Raw genomic sequence first — 22,645 nt, forward strand, 5'->3', positions numbered from 1 at the left:
GCGTGGAGTGGGCTCGTCACGCTGCTCCTAGTGGTGCGTTGGGGGAAGCCATGGCTAACTACCAAGAGGGTAGGCTAAGCAATGAGCTTCGGGTTCTCCTGGCCCGGATGCAGCCGCGCGTCGAGCTGCTTTGTCGTGAAAACGACAAGTTGAAAGCAGCTCGCATTAAAGAAGTGGCTCAGGCGCGGGCTGTCCGGGAGGAGAACCAAAGGCTTACCGCAGCTGCTGCGGAAAAGGAGAAGGACTTAAAGGCCCTCGAGGTTGAAGTTCAGGCCCGGCTCGAGGCCCGTTCCAAGGCTGCCCAAGCTGTTAATGAACAGCTTCGGCTGGCTAAGGAAACTACAAGGAACGCAACCGAGAGGGCCACCAAGGCTGAAGCTGTTGCTGAGCCTCTAATCGTGGAGAATGAAGAGCTTAAAGCCAAATTAGATGCTCTCCTGCAGGCTCATGATGCCTTGGCGATGGAAGACGCCAAAAAGCTCCAGGAGATCTTGGACCAGAGGGGGGTGCTTGACCATACTGAGCGGAAGCTAAAGGGCGTCGAAGAGGCTGCGGCTAAAGAAGTGTTGCTTGCCAACCTCAACAAGAGTGAAGCCGAACGCGCCCGTAACGAAGCTCAAGCTGCCCTCCAAGAAGCTCTGGTTGCCAAGGAATGGCTTCTTCGAGAAGCGTTGTCTCAGGTATGCTTTTCATTTCTTTACGCTTTTCTTTGTAAATAGAAAAGGTTCTGATACTTGTATATTTTCTTGTAGGTTGTGCATCGGGTCTTCTCAGAGACGACTTATGACGATGCTATGAGCGCAGCCCTCAACGCTTCTCACGAGGATGGGGAAAATGCCGGCTTCCTGCTTGGTCTAGGGTTCGTTGAGAAAGGCATCCCGCCTTCCAACTTCCCTTTGTACAATGTTGATACTGAAGCTGTTTACGACCAAGCAGTGAATCAATACGCCGCCTTCCCGCATCCGGTGGTGGAGAAGGTGAATCAAGTTGCTGCTGCTGATGATGGGCTAGCTATCCTTAAAGCTCTCCTTGAACTGCCACGCTCTGACGGTGCTGGTCCAAGTGGAAGTGGCCCTGAAGCCTGATCCTGAAGATCCCTTCCCACTACTAGGATAGATTTAGCTTGTATAAATTTACTTTCTTGTAGGCGGGTAGTTACCCGGCCATTCTTGTAATGAATCATTGTGAAATATAAATCTTTGTGCGGGTAAGACCGCTACTTTCATTGGATTCCTTGCTTTGTAAACGTTATATGACTTGCATACTTTAGTTTAAATTAGCAATTTTCCAAGTGTTTAGAATAATTTAACCTTTGAACGTGGTAGATAATAGGTTGAAGTTTTGCTTCCTCTTTCGTGATTGTGCGGGTAGGACCGTCACTTGCACTTAGTAGGATGGCTAAACTTTACCTATATCTGACATGCGTGTAGGTTTTCCTCATCCTTTTTTGAAATTTCTAAGTGTTTAGGATAAGTTAACCTTTGAACGTGGTAGATAATAGGTTGAAGTTTTGCTTCCTCTTTCGTGATTGTGCGGGTAGGACCGTCACTTGCACTTAGTAGGATGGCTAAACTTTACCTATATCTGACCTGCGTGTAGGTTTTCCTCATCCTTTAGTTAGAAATTCTGTTTTGAATAAGTTAACCGTTCGACGCGCGGTTGTCAATAGGTTAGTGTTCAGTTCCCTCTCATGATTCATGCGGATAGACCGGCACTTTCATTTAGTAGGATGACTGAACTTTTCCCCTTCAACTGACCTGCGTGAAGGTTTGCCGTTTTTTGGGTTTATGCGGGTTTTGCCGCCTTCCCCACGCAACGATTTTCCACGTAATTATGCGGTGAAAACCGACATATCCGTGTTGAATAATTTAACCGTTCGACGCGCGGTTGTTAATAGGTTAGTGTTCAGTTTCCTCTATGATTCATGCGGATAGACCGGCACTTTCATTTATTGGGATGACTGAACTTTTCCCCTTCAACTGACCTGCGTGAAGGTTTGCCGTTTTTTGGGTTTATGCGGGTTTTGCCGCCTTCCCCATGCAACGACTTTCACACTTATGTATGCGGTGAAAACCGGCATCAGTGTTGATAGTTCATAAAGTATAAATGTAAAATCATCAGCGTCGATGTTCTAAGGAGAATCATTTCCATTAGAAGTGGCTCTTGGCCTTTTCTTTACAAATTTGGAATTGATCTACATGCAAACTGTGTAATTGAGCTCCCTTCCATGTTGTTGGGATGGGAGTGTCATCGAGCCGATACGCACCTGGTTCGGGATCTCGTTCTTTACGCAGCATGTAGTCTCCACATTGAAGCTGGAATTTTTATTCGTGTTTTCCCCAGCTGGGGTTCTACACGCATCAGCCTGCTCAGCGTTCATTGCGCCACGAGGTGCGCGAGCGTCCCATCTCTGACAAATGCTTCGACCATGTCCTTTACGTCTATGCATTCTTCGGTGTTGTGGCCTTTTGTCCTGTGAAAGTCACAGTATTTGCTCCGATCAACATTGTGACGATGTCGGATTATTTGAGGCTTTGGCCATGGGAGCTCCTCAGTAGCGAATATCTAGGTGACGCTTTTGGTGAGCGGCGTCCATCTGGAGTTCTTGTTTGACTGTACGTTATCCCTTCCGCCTAACCGATGCTGCAAGCCGGACGAGGTGTCAAAGTTTACCCTTGACTGCCAAATGCCTAGCTTCCGCTTTTTGTTTAATCGGGCGGTAAGGACGTTGTCTTCTCTTGTTTTCTGGGTGTAGAGGTTTGTGCTCTGTGGGAGATCTCTACCCAGTTGCTTCTCCGTTTCCGCAAAGCGTTTAGCTGCTGTCATGATGGCATCCCATGTGGATGGCATGCCATCTTTACCCGTTAAGGTGCGGATGAGCTCTGGGTCGTTCGCGCCCTGGATAAAAGCAGCACGAACAAGATCTTCTCTAATGTTACCCAGACTTAGCTTCTTCGAATTGAAGCGAGTGATGAAGTCTAGCAAAGATTCATCTTCCTCTCGAATGCATTTGAGGATTGTCCATTGCTCCTCGGTATACTTTCTTTGCTGGCTGAAGTGTTGGCTAAACTTCTGTTGGAAGTCTGCCCAGTCGTAGATGTGGTGACCGGTAGACGATCGAACCACGCTCTAGCAGCCCCGACAAGCGTCATTTGGAACATGTAACACCACGTAGGTTCCGTCCAACTACTGACGGTTGCCCCCGCTATGAATCTGTTCAAATGATCATCTGGGTCGGATATACCATCATATGTGCCTATGCTGAACATTTGTTTGGCACTTTTTGGGGCAATTGCTTCCGCAATGTCCCTTGCAAATTTGGACGTTCCCGCATTTGCAACGTTTGGTCTGAATGTTTTGGAGAAGTCACGTGGACTTCCACCTGTGTTTTTTGGTTTGAAGGTTTCTCCAAAATGCCTTCTCGGTTGGGAGTCCGTTTCTTTACGCTTCCCTTTTGCCCTATGGCGAGGGTTCGCGTCGGAGTCGGATTCCTCCGAGTCATCATCCAAGTATTCTTCGAATTCGTCAGCCTGTTGGACGGAACGCAAGCGTTCGTCCAACTCAGCTTGGAATTCCTTCTGACGTGCCTCCGCCCATGCCTTAACTTCATCGAGTGTTTGGCGGGGGAGTCTTGTTCGTTTCTCTAACTGGGTATCGGTGAATCCAGTGAGCGATTATTTACTGCACTTGCCCCAGCTGGGGTAGTGTTCGTAAAATTTACTTCACTTGCCCCCGCTTGGGTAACCGGGGTAGTGTTTGTAAAGACTGTGTAACCGGTATTCCCCCCCAGTAGCTGGGGTTGTGGTTACCGGAGTTTCTTTAACCATCTTTCAAGAAGTTTGAAAAAACTGGAGAAAAATGTTCTAGCTTTATGCACGGATGGCGCCAATGAAGAAACACTAACCGGACCCCGGGCAGATTACGGGTAACCTGGGGGTTAGATAGATGTTTCCCACGAGGGGTTAGACCCGGTAAAGATGGTTCTGATAACCTGCAAAACAGACACCGTGAGCTTGTCACTGAGAAGGGGGGGTTCCTCCTTGTGACCACCCTCCGGCGTGAGAATCAGACTAGATTGCTCTTTAAATATAAATGTATATTAAGAGATTGCTAGAGCAGATATAGGTATAATATGATAAGATATGTTAAGATCAGATGAGATGAGATGGTCATACCATTTGTGGTATTTATAGCCGAAGGTAGGTTTCCAAGGAGGTGTGGCCGGCTGCAACAGTATTCCTGTTCCACCAACAGTGGCCTACGCACGTGCCCTGCTGATAGTTGGTGGGTAGGCAGCGGCTGATAGTGACCAGGTCTGCTGTGTACTATTCCTTTTCCACCAACTGCCGGCTATGCACGTGGTATGACAGGAGTTGGTGAGTAGGCAGCGGCTAATAGTGACATACAGTACAGGAGCATGCTGCTCGCCATACTGTTGTCAATAAGCTGTCGTATCTTTAGTCAGATCTTTTGCCCATACCTCGTCAGGTACGGTACAGAAGATCTTCCCGTATCGTACGGACTGGCTTATGGGCGGGAGTATTCCCCCTCCCGCCTTTGTGCGGGATTGTCCCCGGCTTTGCTCATTCCTTCAGGTGACACTGAGTGATTGAGAGCTAAGTGCCTTGTGCGTGTAGCCTTGCTGCGCGGGTGGCCTTCCCTGATGGCTTGTATCCGAAGCTGCGGGAACATGCGGAGTCCTTCACCATTGGGAGGCATTTCCTGCGGGAACAGCTTGCGTACTGCGCGTAAGGACGTCACGTCTCTGAGCATGGTGGGTCCTGCGGATCCAGTTGGTTTCTGCGCAGACGTCCCTCTTCAATGTGAGTCTTGCGGGTCCAACTGGGCTCTGCTGGGACCTACCTCTTCATAGTGGAAATGTGTTCACCATGAAATGGGAACTAGCTATGTCATTCAAAGACAAACATAACTGGATCTGAGTTGAAATTTGAGGTTATAGTCTAAGAGACAATAATTAGCAAAGTTAACGTATAAGTTAAAAGAACAAATCATGGCAACCATTCTCATTGTAAATGATCTTAATTGACTCAGCGGTGTCAAAAGTAATGTTATGCAACCGATAATATGAGGGTTGATAAGAGATAAAGTCGTGTTTTTTTGTTATTGATTATTAAAAGAAAATGACAAGCAAGAAACTAGCCGGAAAAAATTGCAATTACAAATTCCTTAGAGGGAATTGTAACCAATTGATGCAATTCTGATTAATTTGTTTCCTGCTATTAACAATCCACAAGAAGGAGTAAAAGATAAATTCTTCAAAAAGCGTACTCTAAGTGTTAGGCTTAAACAAAGTCTCACTCATAAACCACCATATCATCGACCAAGTAGTAAACACTATAGCTTCAACACCTTTCTTTTAATCTTCTTATGAACCCCATCCAACCCACTGGAGGTAGCTAGAAGGTTTCTTGCAAACTGGAGACAAGATATTTCACCGTGAATCAACCAAAATCTATAGCATCCGAACCACAAGTAAATGCTCCATAGTCTCCAGATGGATAAGGCATAATATAAAAGGAAATTCCATATATCTTTTATCAAGATTAACCTGAGTAGGTAACCGATGCATGAATGTCACACCCTAATTTTTCAGGCCTGAGCATGTGACTTTATTGGTACAGATAATTCGTATATGCAGCGGAATAGTAGAAAATAAACTTAAAAGTTGGATTTAAAGTATGATTTCATATTATAGGGCAATAACCAAATAGTTTAATTACAAGGGGAAATATGTAATTCATGTTTAGGGGTTGGAAAAATATGTAATTGACGGTGTTTAGCAAGGGAAAATATGTAAAACCCCCTTTTAAGTATTAGCACCTAAAGACTATGGGTATGATATATGCTCGACTTACACAATTATCTCGTTAAGAATTACTAGACTTACACAATTATCTCGTTAAGAATTACCATAAGTGTCCATAGCACAAAGCATTACATTTCAAACTCACTTACAAGTCCAAACTTCTACTATATGTACGTATGAATGCATTCCTTACCTTTGGGTTAGGAGATATTCTAGTGGCTCGTTTTTCTTGCTACTATGTTCATAATACCATTTGAATTCATGTTAAAAGACGATTACGATTTTCTATACTTATTAGCCATTTCATATATTGCGGCCTGTTATGCCCTAGGGGACACTTTTGATTTACAAGAAACTCATTATCAATCCACTAGGCGGGTGCCCGCGCCATGCAGCGGGAAACACAGACCTTGATAATCATGTAATAAGTTTATGGCCGTTTATTGTTTGGTTTGAAACCTTAAAATCGTTCAAACCGGTCATAGGTATGATTTTTCCCTTTAACTATTGGTCGGTTGTTTTCAATTTTCAAAGGTTTTGTTTTGGTTTTCGATGACAAAAAACTGTTACTAACGGTTTGGCTCAGGTTTAATTTTAAACCATCAAAACCAGACCACAAACACCCCTACGCAAAATGTTATTTTTTTAAACTAAAGAAAACTATAACAATATCATACTCAAATTAAAGATAAGAATACGCACGTTTTTATGTTGTAATTTTTTCAAAAAAATATTAAAGTATGAAAAAGTTTTAACGTTTAAAAATCATGGGGGAAGGGGGGGGGGGGGGGGGGAGGGGGGGTTAAATGTGAAAATTAAAATAATATATGAGTAAAAGATTAAGGGTACTATTTTTTAAACTTACAAATGCTAATTATAGTTGAAGAGACAATATTGTAAGTTGTATCTATATTAAATAAAATTAAATATAATATAAAAACATGTATACCTAGATATATATTGGTGTAGTTAACTTTCCTAGATTCAATTAGAAATAAAGAACACCGCATAGCTAATCAAAACGACAATACGGTTAGGGCACGAGTCTTTGTGAATCTAGCAATGACTAGTGCAACTTAAAATGGATTAGGTCCATGAAATTGTCTGATCCCAAGCCTTTAGTTTGTAGGTAAATGCTTCATAAAATGACACAATTTATAGGTTTGATATATTAAATATAAATATTAATATAGTTCGGCATACATAATTACATAAGAAATTTAAATTGTCGCCTGATTAATATATAAAATTTGACATTTTTTTAAATTTTCATCTCAAATTTACCAATTCAACTTGATTGTGCGTTGATTCCAAGGAAAAAAAAGAAGAAAAAAGAACGTCCTTCCTTTGAGTTCTAGAGGTTTCGTAGCATGTTAATGCCAACAAAAAAAATAAAAAAAAATGGGAAAACCAACGTCATTCCTTCGAGTTCTAGAGGTTTCGTAGCATCCGTGTCTCACACATCTAGTTTAGTAATGTCTCTATATTTAGAAAACGATGCCGTCCATGTTCATTTGACTTGGTATATCTGTAAAGAAATAACAACTATGAATTTATTAATTAAATTGAAGTATGCTATACATAGACCAACAATATCCTTATTATTCGAATTCAATGGAAACATAAGTGGCTCATAATTGAAGCTTCGTTTCTATAAATAGAAATACGAGGAGCCACAAGTTTGCTACATATTGATTTTGAAGTTCCAAAGATTCTGCCCTACCCCACTTCCAACTAAAAAGCTAGCATATATAATCAAAATTTTATTATATCTTGAAATAACGGTAAACTTTAACCCGAACCCGCACACTGTAGCTGGGAAGTTTGACCCTATATGATATTGTTACGGTGTCGGCACACGCTATTGCAATAAGGTTAATGCATAGTCTAAACCATCGATCAGAGAATAAATCGGTACGATACTAATACAGGCTATAGCAACGGAAAGAGAGAGCCTCCACAATAAAATCGTAATACGACCAACATGATATTTACATGTGTTCAGTCGTTGCAGTGACTAAAGTTTGCTCATCGAAACGTAAATAAAAAGACGCATTGTATAATAACTAAAAGTTAAAGACACCTAAAATAATAAATACGGTAATAATTTCGATTTTTTAGGTCGATTTAACATCAAAACTTGATCAAACATAATAAATAAAATAATCAAAGAAATAAACTTAACATGTCAATTTATTTTGGGTTTATAAGTTGTGGTCTTTAATAATGCTTCTCGGTGGTGGGGTGGGGTGGTGGTTTATGAAAGTTGATAAAAAGAAAAGGGTAAATGAAGAAACTTGTTTTTAACATCTTCACAATCTCGTTTCTCTCTACACAAACCCTAGCGTCACTAGACCACTATAACGACTGTCTATTTGTTCGATACATTATTATTATCGATACTATATTAATATATGATAGGTACGCTTGCCTATTATGTGTAGTGAGCTGACGTAATAATTATTTTTATAAATTTAAAACTAGAATTTGCACAAAAATATCATCTAAATATATATACACTTAAAAATAAACCAACACTTAACTAATCAAGGCTTGAGTGCACTTGAGGTATGAATAACAAGTGCGAGTGAGGTAAAACCGATAAAGAGATATATACTCTTACTCTTTTATTACATTAATAATATATCTCATGTCAGGATTTGAACAATAGTCTTCTCCTCAATAAAAGATATACATTTTAATTTTTGGCATTTTTAAAATCTCTAATTTACCCTTTCAACTTGTTTATACGTTGATGCCAACAAAGAAAATAGTGTCATCCTTTTTGAGTTCTAGAGGTTTTGCGGCATTTACATCTCACATATTTCGTTTACTTGTACTTCTATTTTAGAGTAGACGGAGAGGACTTTAGACAAGGGTCGGTATTATCTTGTGGTGGTAGCTCGAGCTGTTTGTTAATCCATGAAATTAAGAACAAAGAATAAATGAATTGAAGGATAAAAAAGAATGGTGAAAGATGGACGGCAATGACACCCGTGGTGATTGACACCCAAAATCTTTTCCGATGCACCCTTTGGTAACTTATGGAAAAGGATGCCATCCTTTCGCGTTCTAGAGTTTCCTAGCATATCCATGCTATTTTTCTTAGTTTTTTTATAGTCAAATAACACCCGTGATTTTAATAATTAAATAAAAATATATTATAAGCAAACAATATCCTCATTATTCAAAAGATCGCTAGATGAAACATAAGTGGTTCATTATTGAAGCTTCGATTCTGTATATTGATTTCGAAGTTCCAATATTGACCAATACGTTAGATTCTGTTGTATCCCACATTCCCACACTCCCAAGTCTCAACTAAAAGCTAGTAGTCTACGTACATTATCAATTCTTTATTGTATCACAAACATGTATTTTAATATTTTATATATATATACACACACACACTATATTTTTCAAATCTCTTCAAAGTCATGTTTGCGGTGCGCCCATATAATGTATGTATGTGCGAATCCACGGGTGGGCAAAATTGAAATCACACTAATTTTTGACGTTATTTTACTAATCTCGTGAAAATGGTTTTAAAAGTGGCGGAAGGTTAATCAGGCATTATGTGGTGGCGTTAAAAGCTAAAAGATAAGGGTACACACACCAATCGGTCGGTGTCCCGGTGGTTGAGTTTTATGTGTCTTATGCCCAAGACTTGATGCAAAACTATTATCGAGCCGGTGGTCTCACCGGAATCAGCCTCTCTATTCTTACAGGGTAGAGGTAAGACTGTCTACATCTTACCCTCCTTAGGTTCTACCATAACTTTATTATTGGTGGGATTTACTGATGATGATTTCCAAATCTCTTCACCCTCATAGATTCACTGTTTCTTTGAAAATGAATCGTGTCTGTTGTACATGTTGCTAGCATGTTTGTATATTTTGTAGTTCTTCTGATTGAACCAAAGTTTCTACTTACCATCTCTCTTTTCAATTCTCTCTCTCTCTCTCTCTCTCTCTCTCTCTCTCTCTCTGTATTCTCACAGTCTGTACGTCACCATCTTTTTCTGTCGGTGGTACGATCGGCTCATACTCTCGGCCCACCGCTACGGTCGCTTTCTTTCTTTATTTTACCGACGACTTCCTCTATGTATTGTTTGAGAGACCATCAGCCACTGGTGACATGCGATTGTTTATGGCGGTGGTGTATCGTGGTGGCGGAAGTAAGGCGGTGACCGATTAAGACTGTTGCAATTTGATTCGTCTGTTGTCGGGTTCAATTTTGGAACCCTAGGCGACGGCGATGATGGAGTCTCTGCTTTAGCTGATGATTATGACCTCAGTTTGGTCGTTGTTGAAGCAATGACAATATCCTGAGCTTCAACCGGCAAGTATATGTTGTTATTGACTGAATTTGGCCTCTTCGTGGCTTTGTTTACCGGGTCTATGATCATGTGCCAATAGTGAAATTTATTTTTAATAATTATCATGTATATTAATTTGATTTTCGATCAGCTAAATTTACAAGGTAGGAATTAATATACTTTCAGTGCTAGAATAAACTACTGTAATTTCTTCATACTAGAGTTCCTTCCTACATAACTTCATTTTCTTTTTATACGCTTGCTATTAATTTCTTCCTATACAACTGTAATATCTTCACAAACAACAATTGCAATTTCTTCCTACAGTAATAATGCATTTTTCGCCGGTAGGAAATATAATATTAATTTGGTATAAGTGGTCACAAACATACATATATTTGGCGAATTTATACGCTGGTATTCATATCATTCAAGCATTAAATAAAAACACTCTGACACGACTTTAATATTTTTGTTTATCGTTTCACGTATGCGAAATTACTTGTGTGTGTTGATCAGTTTCTATAATCGATGATATAATGGAAACAAGGAAATATGTAATACCTGATAATCCAGTGATGTTTGAGTTGACATCTTCTTAATCTGATCGAGTTCCCCTTTAGGGTGTATGGTTAGGATGGAGATTAGGTGTTCTTGATGAACACGATTTGAGAGAGAGAGGTAGGGGATGATTCTTATGGTGTTATTATTCATCATTAGTTTTTAACCTCTCTAATAAGCTCTCTATATATACACCCAAGGGGAAACCCTATTAATGTTAGTAAGGGTAATTCCGTCCATCAAGGATTTACCAGTTATAAACATAAGGTTATTTAGGTCAATGATCAATAATAAGATAAATAATTATAAGGGCCATATATAAATATATATAAAATATATTTATTCTAACATTCTCCCACTTGGCCTAGTAATTATTTATTATGAGCATTAGATTAGTCTGATCAGAGGTTAATACTCATTTTAGTTCTAAACCCAAATTGCAGCAGAGAAATACAGTCGTTGAATCAATATTCGACTCAGGACCCCCATTAATCATACTACAACTCAAATTTAAAACCTAACTTTAGGATCAAATTGACAAATAAGCCCTTACCGTTGATTTGTATAATTAGTGTCTATACGTCTTTAGGCATGCATGAACGTATTTAGAGACAAAACAAATTTTCAACGTATGAGGAAAAATTAATAATTAATCATTCATAGTACGATACGCAGTTGCGCTTGGTCATTGGTAAAACCCGTCTCTATTATTGGCCATTTAGGAGACTTATGGGTGACAGACCTTTAATTAGTGGATCAATAAGCATATCATGAATGCATTCGATACAAAAGTTTAGTTTCCTCTATTTGTTCTTAAGTCATAAGCGAACAATAATTTAGACTTGTATCGAATTCTAATGCAGCTCCGCTTGAACTGTTACTGTTCAAGAAATAAGGGTAGCTGACTTTATCACAATAAGTCTTCAATATTGGATTTATATGAAGTTAATAAATTATGAGTCAACTGATAAAGTTTTCCAACAACATTTAGTGACACGTTGCGTTATGATCAGCAACATATTATGTCATTATAACTTAGGCCGTTGTTATCAGTTAGTTAGGACTCCTTCATGAGATAGTAATGTCTGCTGACATAAGGATATACCCAGAAGTTGACAAAGTTAGAATATTAGTAGTCAACCGTTTTTTAGTTCTCACTTCTTCTTCTTTAAATTATTGTGTCTCGTTTCTTAGAGATATTGTGATATTTTATCAGATGCTTCACAATAGAAATAATTAGTCTAGTGTTTAGCAATGTGACCAATATCTAAACGAGTATAGATTTGAACCTTCTTAAGGCATCTAATTAATGATGCATAAGGAAATAATCTCATTTATCCTATTAGCCTCTAAAGGAGAGCAATATTGTATGTTACAAGTGTAAGGACCCGTTTCATGTAAAACATATAAAACTAATGAGTCTATCTCGGTGTATTTTGATAACTATTAAATAAGAGGTATCTCCGAGATTGATTAGGTCAAGATATGCGTTAACAATACTTTGACTCATGTAACATATACTTGTCAAAAGAATGTCATCTATATAAGGACAAGTTTACATTAGTTGCTCCCACTCATCTTGAGGTAGGTAAATCAATCCACTTAGTTCTTGATGAAGAGAGTTGCATTATGATTTCATTATTGATTCTTGCATCAACCCATACATGGATTTTATTGACTTACAAACTAAGTGTTCTTAACCTTCAGTTTAGAACTTACAGGTTATTTTACGAACATGTAGGCCAGTGTTAGGGAAAGTTGTTTTAATGTTCATGTAATGTGGCTCTAAATTATTATAAGCTACTAGAACAGTGATGATCCTCAATGTAACCTTTTGTAAGACAAGGAACTAGGTTCTTTGATAATTTATTCCCTCTTGAGTATACCTTTATCAATCAATCATACCTTTAGTGTATTAACGTTATTCATTCAGATTTAGTTTAGTAATGACTACCTTTTAGGTAATTCAACCAAATCCCAAACGTTATACTATTTTAGAAGATTGATTGATACTAATGGTTTAATTAGAAGAGGTAGGATCATTAAACCTTCCAAAATCCATTTAATCTTTAGTCAGGTAGGGTACATAATCATCAAAGTTAGTAGGCCTTTGAGACCTAGATGACCTCCTGAGTTGATTATTGGGTTTATAAGGAGTTTCATATTTTCAGGTATATTAGGAGCAATATTAGTTTCTAAGTATGTAAGAGTTGGTGCAGTATGGTGTACAAGAGGTGTAATCGGAGTTAAAGTAAGCGACAATCTCTCCCCCCGCGTCTTGTACTTAGCCAAGTTATGATAAGGACTTTTACTGCTCCTACTGACCTTAGAAATATGTAAGAATTCAGCATGCTTAGGGTCAACATCAGAAGACCAAAAAATTCTAATTGAGGATTATATTAATTAGTCTTGATAAGAAATCTAAGTTTTCCCATATTTAAGTATCCAACAAAATTTGTTAGGAGTAGCATTAAATGTTAAGGAGACAAGATATAATGGAGCAGTGTCTTATACAAGGGATGTTTTATGAGGTAGATTAAGTTGTTTCTCCCCCATCTCTTGCATATAAGGACACTCAGTGCTCCCACTGATCTTTTAGGCCTCTAAAACTCCATATAAGTTTTGGCGATTCATGTCATAGGAAACTTTCATACAGTTTAGACTTGATTTCCTTATTGTCCATATTTCATAAGAAATTTTAAGGACATATTTAGAAGGAATACTGATAAGTATATATGAATTGATTTCTTTAAAGAACTTGTCCAGTAGGAAACAGATTAGATACAAGTTGATATTCTTCTAAGCTCCACTAATAGCAGTGAATTTTTACTTATGGTGGACCTCACTTACTCCCTTTATCCAGTTTATATTTAGGGCATTTAACACATGCTTTCAAATCACTAAGAATGAGATTTAATGGCAATTCATCCTTTGTCAACCGAGTCATGATTTCTCATGAAAATTTTGGTCTTAATGGATGAAGTACGTAAGTCTCATTTATCTTTTGTTAAATTCTCATTTCTATGATAACAAAAGGTTGTGAAATTTGTAGCATCGCTTAGTTTTATCTTATAAGGTTTCTATTCAGATAATAACGACCGATAATATGATAGTTTTAGTTAGTAGTGACTTTGTTTTGGTCATTTAAAACCTTATAACTGTCAAAATGTAGCTTTAGTATTGATACTAAATTCTGAGTAAACTCTAGAATGTTTAAGGTATCATAAAGCTTAATACAAAACAGCTTTTATGGTTCTTACAACCTTAACATTAAATGAGTCACTTACTCTCATCTTAATTATTATCGATTTCTGATAAGGAAACGTATAAAACTAAACTCAACTAACATGTGTTAATAGGGATATTAATATTAGTGGAGTTAAATATCATTAATTGGTAACTACCTTTCTTAGCCAACTGTTCCCTTGAGGTATGGATAGTCTCTTTGCTCGTGCCTAGTCTAATGGCATGATTTTGCAGTGAGACTTTCCCTTTGAGAACTTAGAGCTGGAAGCAGTACTTGTATTTTGTTTCAAGACTTTAGAACTATCCTCTTTTAAGGTTTAGTGGTAGTAAGGTGAATAACATTTGATTTTCAATTTTAGGCATTCCTTTTCCTGTACATATATTGCTAGCAACACACTCAGTTTCCTTTAGTACTTCTGAGTGTTATAGTTGATTCTTAAGGCATCTAATTGTACTGGTGGAAAAGTAATACACTGAAAAGACTTCATTAAGTTCCATGTATAAGCTCTCAGTTTATGGGTCATGGAATTAAATATTAGGATGTATTCACAAATGCCAATTAACCTTTTTATTTAGAATTAGAGTGTTTTGCATGCATCTTAGGAATTGTTTTGATTCTATTATTTCCATAGAAAAAAAAAAAACGTTAGTCTTAGGAATTTTAGAATCCGTAATTGCTCACCTGATAGGAATCATGTAAGGAGTTCTTGATTATCATAAGAGACATATTTATTTATCCCACTGATTATGCTCAAGTGTTTTTCTGTAATACTTTTATCAGAATGAGCAGTAAGAATTTCAAGTCTTTAAGGATAATCAAGACTCAAAAGGGCAAATTTTATAAGACCCTTTTAGAAGCAAAACTCTTCTTATGTTTTGTAATAAGAGTGGATGATTTAGGTTTGAGATTCAAACTTTATAGAAGAATTTTAGAGTGATTTATGTTATGGGTAATCTAATAAGGCAGACTGAAATTAGGATCATTAATGAAGGATCATTAATGTAAGGATCATTATGAAGATGTGATAATTTTAAGTATAACACCAAAATTAATTTTATTATACTTAAATAAAATAGATCACCGTTGGGCAGAAAATGTATTATTTAAGTATAAAATTCTTGTGCGAAAATAATTGTAACAAATCACCGTTGGGCAGAATTGGAACAATCAAGTTGTTATGCACAAGGTAAGTTTGCAATACATAAATGTAACAAATCACCGTTGGGCAGAATTGAGACATTTAAGGTATTTAAGGCAAAGTTAATGTCATTTGAGTATCTAGCAATTTTAGGATACTCATCTTTTAGATGACTATGCTTAGTTAGACTAAAACAACTTTGTTAAGCTACCACATCACCATTTGGCAGAAGTGAACTCATGAAGTGTTGTTTAAGTTAAGCAAAACTAAAGTCATGCGAATGTCTGATAACGTTAGGACATACACTTTTAAGTGACATACTTAATTAGACTTAAATAACAATATTAGGTTACACATCACCGTTGGGCAGAAGTGAACTATAAGTGTTATTTAAGTTAAGTAATTTAACGGAGCAGGGCCCCTTAATCAGTTAGGTTATATATAAGGGTTTCTGATGATTTCGCAACATGTAAGATATAAGTAAAATTGCGATTTCTTCGAAGTGATGTTGCGAATTTGGTTAGGGGATTTTAGATGTTGCGAACAGTGCAGTCATAAGTAATGTTGCGATTGATGTTTTATAAGAGATGTTGCGAATGATGTTGTTATGAGAGATGTTGCGAATGGAGTTGTTGTGATGTAATCAGCATTGTTGCGATTTAAAGCACTCGCAACATAATTGTTGCGATTAAAAGTACTCGCAACATCCTGTGATTTTATGGGCTGATCGCAACATCAATAGGTAATACTCGCAACATCTTGCAAAATTAGCTCGTCGCAACATCTTAAGTAATACTCGCAACATCTTAAGGTTCGCAACATTAGTGACTTTTCGCAACATATGTCCCTTCGCAACATTCTGTGATGCTAGGTTCTGATCGCAACATAATTAGTGGACATTCGCAACATGTTACTCGCAAGATAATATGTAATTCTCGCAACATCATGCGATTTCGCAACATTTCATTTGTTGCGATTAGAGTCCAGTTGTTGTGAATAGATGCCTTGATTCGCAACATTAGCAGAATTCGAAAAGAATAATCAACCTGATAACCTTTTCCTAATTTTAAGGGATTTGGGAGATTCTGTTATAAAGTTTTAGATTATCTCAAAATTTAATAAGATTTCAAAATTATATCTTTTATCTTATTTAAAAGATTTTGAAATTAAACTTAGAGATAATATTATCTCTTTAAAGTTTTAGATTATCTCTAATTTTAATAAGATTTCAAAATTATATCTTTTATTTTATATTAAAGATTTTGAAATTAAACTTAGAGATAATATTATTTCTTTAAAGTTTTAGATTATCTCTAATTTTAATAAGATTTCAAAATTATATCTTTTATTTTATTTAAAAGATTTTGAAATTAAACTTAGAGATAATATTATCTCTTTAACAGATTTCATTTTCCCAAGTTAATCCTAATTAAGGTTAGTTTTCGAAAATTATGATGTTCTTCAAGAACATCTTCGAAAAAAACAAGAACAGTTTCAAGAATTTTACGAAACTGTTTTCGATTATATTATCAGATTTAATACTGGAATCGAAATCTGAAAGTTTTGTAAAACAGATTTCGAAAATAATCAGGTTTTTATAATGAACAGGTTTTAATCAGACCTAACAATTCGTTAGAAGTAATACGAACATCAGATCCAATCAGTTTTATGATGATGATCAAAACCGTAAACATAAGGGTTTTAATCAAAAACTCGTTTCCTATTTTAATTCCAGTTTTTTATGGACATCGAAGAAACTGATTAATCAACATCATGCTCTGATACCACATGTTGATCAGTTTCTATAATCGATGATATAATGGAAACAAGGAAATATGTAATACCTGATAATCCAGTGATGTTTGAGATTGACATCTTCTTAATCTGATCGAGTTCCCCTTTAGGGTGTATGGTTAGGATGGAGATTAGGTGTTCTTGATGAACACGATTTGAGAGAGAGAGGTAGGGGATGATTCTTATGGTGTTATTATTCATCATTAGTTTTTAACCTCTCTAATAAGCTCTCTATATATACACCCAAGGGGAAACCCTATTAATGTTAGTAAGGGTAATTCCGTCCATCAAGGATTTACCAGTTATAAACATAAGGTTATTTAGGTCAATGATCAATAATAAGATAAATAATTATAAGGGCCATATATAAATATATATAAAATATATTTATTCTAACAGTGTGTATGAAGCAACCGTCAAAATTTCAGGTATGACATTTTTATTTTATTTTAAAAGTATATTATTCAAAGTGTATGTTCAAAAGGATCGATTTCTTAATTTTTACGGTTATATATAGGGAAAAAACTTGTAAATGTAGAAGTTGATTTTTCCGTTGCTATTTCGTATCATACATTTACATTAAAAAAATAAAAACAAAACTGCTTTGTTTGAACTAGTTACGATTTAGAGAAAGGGAGGTAAAATAGAAACCAATTTGAAATGATGATGCAAAATCTCAATACTACCGTTTGTTATTTAATGCTATACGGTGAAGAAAACTTCTACTTTCTTTTTATTTTCGACAACTGTGAACTTTTATAAACATAAACATTAAACAACACAACACCCACGGGCGACCTTCACAAGTCGGAGGGCAGGCGCAAAAAGCAAAGAAATTACATGATATCAAAATTTCACCAATTCAATCAAGCTAAAAATCTATGCTTGGACATATACTTGCATCAAAGAAATTAAACTACTAGCCTTTATATCTCCTAGCATCTCTTTCAAGATGACCTATTTTCCTTCAAATATTCTTTTGTTTCTCGCCTTCCGTAGCCTCCACAAACGATTATGATTATCCCATTAAGCACCTCCTTTATAACAATTTATACGATTTTAGTAAAAGTTCTATATGATAACTAAAGAACTAAAACAATAAATCCACTGAAACTTCAAAATTCAATACTGAGCATATTTGTTGCTACTCATATTTCCATATATAGAATGGAAGCTTCAATTATGTTTCTAGCGTTGTTTTAAATTATTGCTTCTGTATAACTTACTTGGGATTTAATTAATATTGGTGTATGAAATGTATGCAACGAAACCTCTAGAATTCGAAGGCATGCCATCGTTTTTTTAAATAGAAAAATTTGAACGAATAATAGACACTTCCATACTATAAATAAAAGAATTTAAATTTAAATAATCACCTTCACGGGCTTTACTCTTTCAACTTGGTTGTACGTTGATTCCAACAATAAAAACGATGTCATCCATTTAAGTTCTAGAGGTTTCGAAGCCACATATTTGTTACTCGTATTTTTATCCTACATAAATCGATGTCAACCCGTCAAGTTCTAGAGGTTTCGAAGCATACACGTGACTAGGGACGAAAATTCCTAATAAGATCCATTCGATCTTAAACAGACAACCCGACTCGTTTCAAAAATGGGTCAACCTCAATACGACCCGTTGTTTAAGAGTTTTAGAAAAATTAATATTTTGATTTTAAAGATGATTAGTGTTAAATTTTAAAGTTAAATATTTTGATTTTAAATTTTCATATCACTATTAACTTTTAAAAGTAGAATATATTAATTTGTTTTTTTAACTTTATTTTATCTACCATCTCTTCCAACATTTTTATTACATTTGTTTAACTGTATATGTTCTGATATATTTTATGTATATATTCTCTATATATACTTATTTCAATCATGAGCTATATATATAATAAATCCAAGTTCGTTAATTTGAAACGATAGATAAATACACAAAAACAATTAAAAACATCAAAATTTACAAAATGTTTTATACGAATCAGAGTGGTTAATTTTTAGGTGACTATGTATATATTATTCATATTCATAAAGGGACGTAAAATGTATCTACCATAACACTACGCAAATTTAGATGGGTTAATATGAATACCTTAGGACTGAAGAATCTATATGGGTCAGGTAGGATTGAAATTAAAATCTTAACAGACCAAGCCGTCAATACATCATGATTGACACCCCTACAGAACACACATATTTCATTATTCATATATCTATTTTATAAAAACAAACTGTTATCCCTTCAAGTTCTAGACGCTTCGTTGCACACGTACATACCTTAGGTAAGTTCTAACGATATATAACAAAGAAGATGACAATATTGCTTGATATTAAGGACGCACAGGATGTTACAATACACATTTCATATGCCAAAATAACCTACTTTGACATGGTTTGTTCCAACGATATATAACAACTGTCTTTAATAATTGAATTGAAGTATGCTACATAGACCTACAATATCCTTATTATTTAAAACCGAGTTAGAAACATAAGTGGCTCATAATTGAAGCTAAGATTCTATAAATAGGAACATGAGTATCCACAAATATGCTATATACTAATTTTGAAGTTCAAATGACCACATTCGCTAGATTTTGATTCTGTTGTACCCCACCTCCCAAGTCCCAACTAACAAGGTAGTATACACATTCTTTATTCTATCTCAAAAGTACGTTTTTAATACCGGCTAAATCATACAGTAACGTTTAAACCTATTACTAAACTTATACGCATGCTCGTTATAAAACTAATTAAAACTCTTAACTACTTGAGAGTAACGTCTTTTTTACACGCTTGATATCACTAGTTTACAAATTAACTGATCATCTTGAAGTAATAAGGCCTCTATACTTTCTAAGATAACCAATGTTTTAAAAACTGGTTTTTCACTCATACCGGATTTAGCTAAAAAATGGTACAACCGGTTGAACCGGGTTATACCGGAAGGTTCAACCGGTTGAATAGTTTATCTTATAATTACCTATAAATGCAACTTGAACTCCAAAACTAACCCAAAAGTAAATGATTCCATAATAAAAAATAATCCAAAAGTTAATCCATATTAAAAAAAATAATACAAAAGCACTCACTTTTAAAAAAATAGTCCTAAAGTTTATACGTTTTATTGTTAATTGTTGTGTTAAAAGTAATTTTAAAAAAACATGGGCCGAAAATATAAAAAATTTCTTAGACTTAAAACCGGTTTGCCGGTAAAAACCGGTATTTTAGAAAAAAAACCACCGGTTCAATGTTTTAGCAAACCGGTCAAAAATACCGGCTTTCTGTGCGAAATCCGGTTTAACCGACCGGTTTGAACCGGTTTTTAAAACACTTGAAGATAACTAATAATGACCCCCCCCCCCAATTGCACGTTGTTTATGATTGGTTTGAGTGTCAATTATGCAAATGGTGTCAACTGATCAAAAGGTTAGGTAATAACTCCAAAAGATAACAAATAATTAAAAATTTTATTTGAATAATTCTTTGAGTTTATTCTATAACATATAAACGAATGTCGTGAACAATACATACAAATGGTCTAAAGTAACATTTTATTTCTCTAACTAAGTTCTAAGCATATCTACTTCCTACTTCTCCTAATCAACTTCTTAATTATAATCTTCTAAGTTCTAAACCAAATGAGGCCAGTTTTCTTATTGCAATAAAATAATGGACATCCCTTCAAGAATCAAGCCTGTGTCGCCAACTCATCGGCAGTAATGAACGTCCCATGAAAACCATAAGGAACTCTCGCCGGCAGCTTCACAGTCGCTTCTAACTTCAATGTTTTTGCATTAACAATTTGAAGATCAAATTCCCATGCACTCTCGTCATGAACAAATGCTAAAATATGACCATCATCTTCATCATTATCAGAACTCGGAACAAACAAAGGCTCGCCTCCGTATTTCCAGTCACCGTATATATATTTACTCATTTCTCCGGTGAAGAGGTTCACTTTGGCGAATCCGGAAACCTTTGGCCACGGCTCCGCCACCGCCAGGTAAGCGTATTTGGTTTTCCGGCCAAGAAGGTTTTTGTTCACCATTCCTACTTCCAAATTTACGTCATTTTCCGGCAAGAGTATCGCGCGTTGACTCGACTGTCCGGTTTTTAAATTTAACCGAATTTCGGTTAAAACAATTTTTATATTTTCGTTACTTTCGTTAAAAATGGAGTCCGCTGGAGTCATGCATGATCCTATCACGACGACTTCATTGGACTCTGGTAATTCCCAAGCGTTCCAAAGATGGAAACAAAAACAATCCGGAGTTTCGTTCCATTTGATACCCGACCCGTCCGTATCGTACTTATTCAAAACCCCGAAACGTGACACCTTTTGTTTATCGTACACAACAGGCGACCCTCCGATGATCATTTCGGGTATATTAAAAACCACTTGGTGGTCAGGGACAACCACGAAATTCTCGGTTATCGCGAAATCGTGAACCATCGTTGGCTTTTCTAAATGAATATCCACATCAGCCGACTTTTTCCCATCGGGTGAAAATCTAAAATATTTTAGGTATGGTTTAGTTACAACGTTATAACTAAGTGCAAACAGCTCACCCGAGACTGGGTCCACTTTCGGGTGAGCAATCATGGAACACTTTAACTGATTATCAAAGTCATATCGTCCAACTGTTTCCAAATCACCAGAGCTCGTGACACGCACGTGATAGGGCAAATCTTCTTCGGACATCGCTAAAAGCCGGTTATTGAAATAAACCAAGCCGGCGTTAGCCACGCCGATGCCATGGCTAGAATCAACCAAGCCGCATAAGCCGCGAGCGTAAAAAAGAATTAGCTTAAGAATTCCCCACTGGCCATGAAGCTCCCCAATTGGTTTAGGAAACAAGGGTTTACCAACGGCTCGTTCCTGAACGAGCCGTTGTGTCTCGGTGAACAGGCTTGCATAGCTAGCCGAGCCGTTTTCAAATTTGACGGCGGAGATCATTCCATCGCCGTCAAATAAATGGTGACCAGAAGTCGGTTCGAATAACGGGTTAGCTCCGTTTCTTAAGTAAACCCCTTGAATATGTTCTGGGATTCTTCCAATTACCGGTAAATTGTGCGTAACCAGTTGTTCCGGCACCGGAGCGAAATTTCCCGCGAGCTGGACGTTTGGGTCTATTGTTTTGGGTAACGGTTTTTTCTTTTCAAGTGTTGTTAATGTGTTTTCAACTGCGTCTAATGCCATTGCCGCCATTTTTTGAAACAAGTTCAATTTATGCGGTGGGGGCGTCGACGATGAAGGAGAATGCTATTCGATTGGGGACTGACTGGGGAAGTTTAGGATGGCACGCGTTTGAATTGCGAAATAGAGTTGGGAGTCTTGCGGGACGATATCGAAGACGAGTCCAAGCGGGGTCTAGGGGATGAAGTGAACCTGGATTGATGGTTAATCTTAATCCAGTTGGAGGTTGAATAAGAAGCAGCAGCCATTGTTGGTGCTGCAGAGGATTTTGAAACAGGAGTTGGAGGAATGTGGTGAAAGTGACTGCGGAGAGGAGTGACATATAAATAGGGAATTTTTGTCACTCGAATTTATGGTAATAGAATTTTAGTAAGTTAGTATTAGTATATTACGCTGGCCTAGTAGACATTGACAAAACAATATTTTTGGCAAAAAAATAATAGTTGTGTGGCGTCCTACGATTTTATTTATTTATGTATTTATTTATTCGATTAACGTATTTTCATTGTAAAATGAAAAACTCAAATATATTTTATTTAAAGAGCTTTTTTTAAT

The 22,645-nt window shown here is 36.6% G+C and overlaps 1 pseudogene; it reads right to left on the reverse strand.

Annotated features, from left to right (window-relative positions):
- Positions 1 to 20,581: 20,581 nt before the first annotated feature.
- LOC143542643 (9-cis-epoxycarotenoid dioxygenase NCED1, chloroplastic pseudogene) lies at positions 20,582 to 22,338 on the reverse strand (annotated as a pseudogene).
- Between the last annotated feature and the right edge of the window lie 307 nt (positions 22,339 to 22,645).

Source organism: Bidens hawaiensis, unplaced genomic scaffold, assembly GCF_021521415.1.
Source record: "Bidens hawaiensis isolate Kalapana, Puna unplaced genomic scaffold, B.hawaiensis_p1.1 tig00012953_1, whole genome shotgun sequence".
NCBI lineage: Eukaryota > Viridiplantae > Streptophyta > Magnoliopsida > Asterales > Asteraceae > Bidens > Bidens hawaiensis.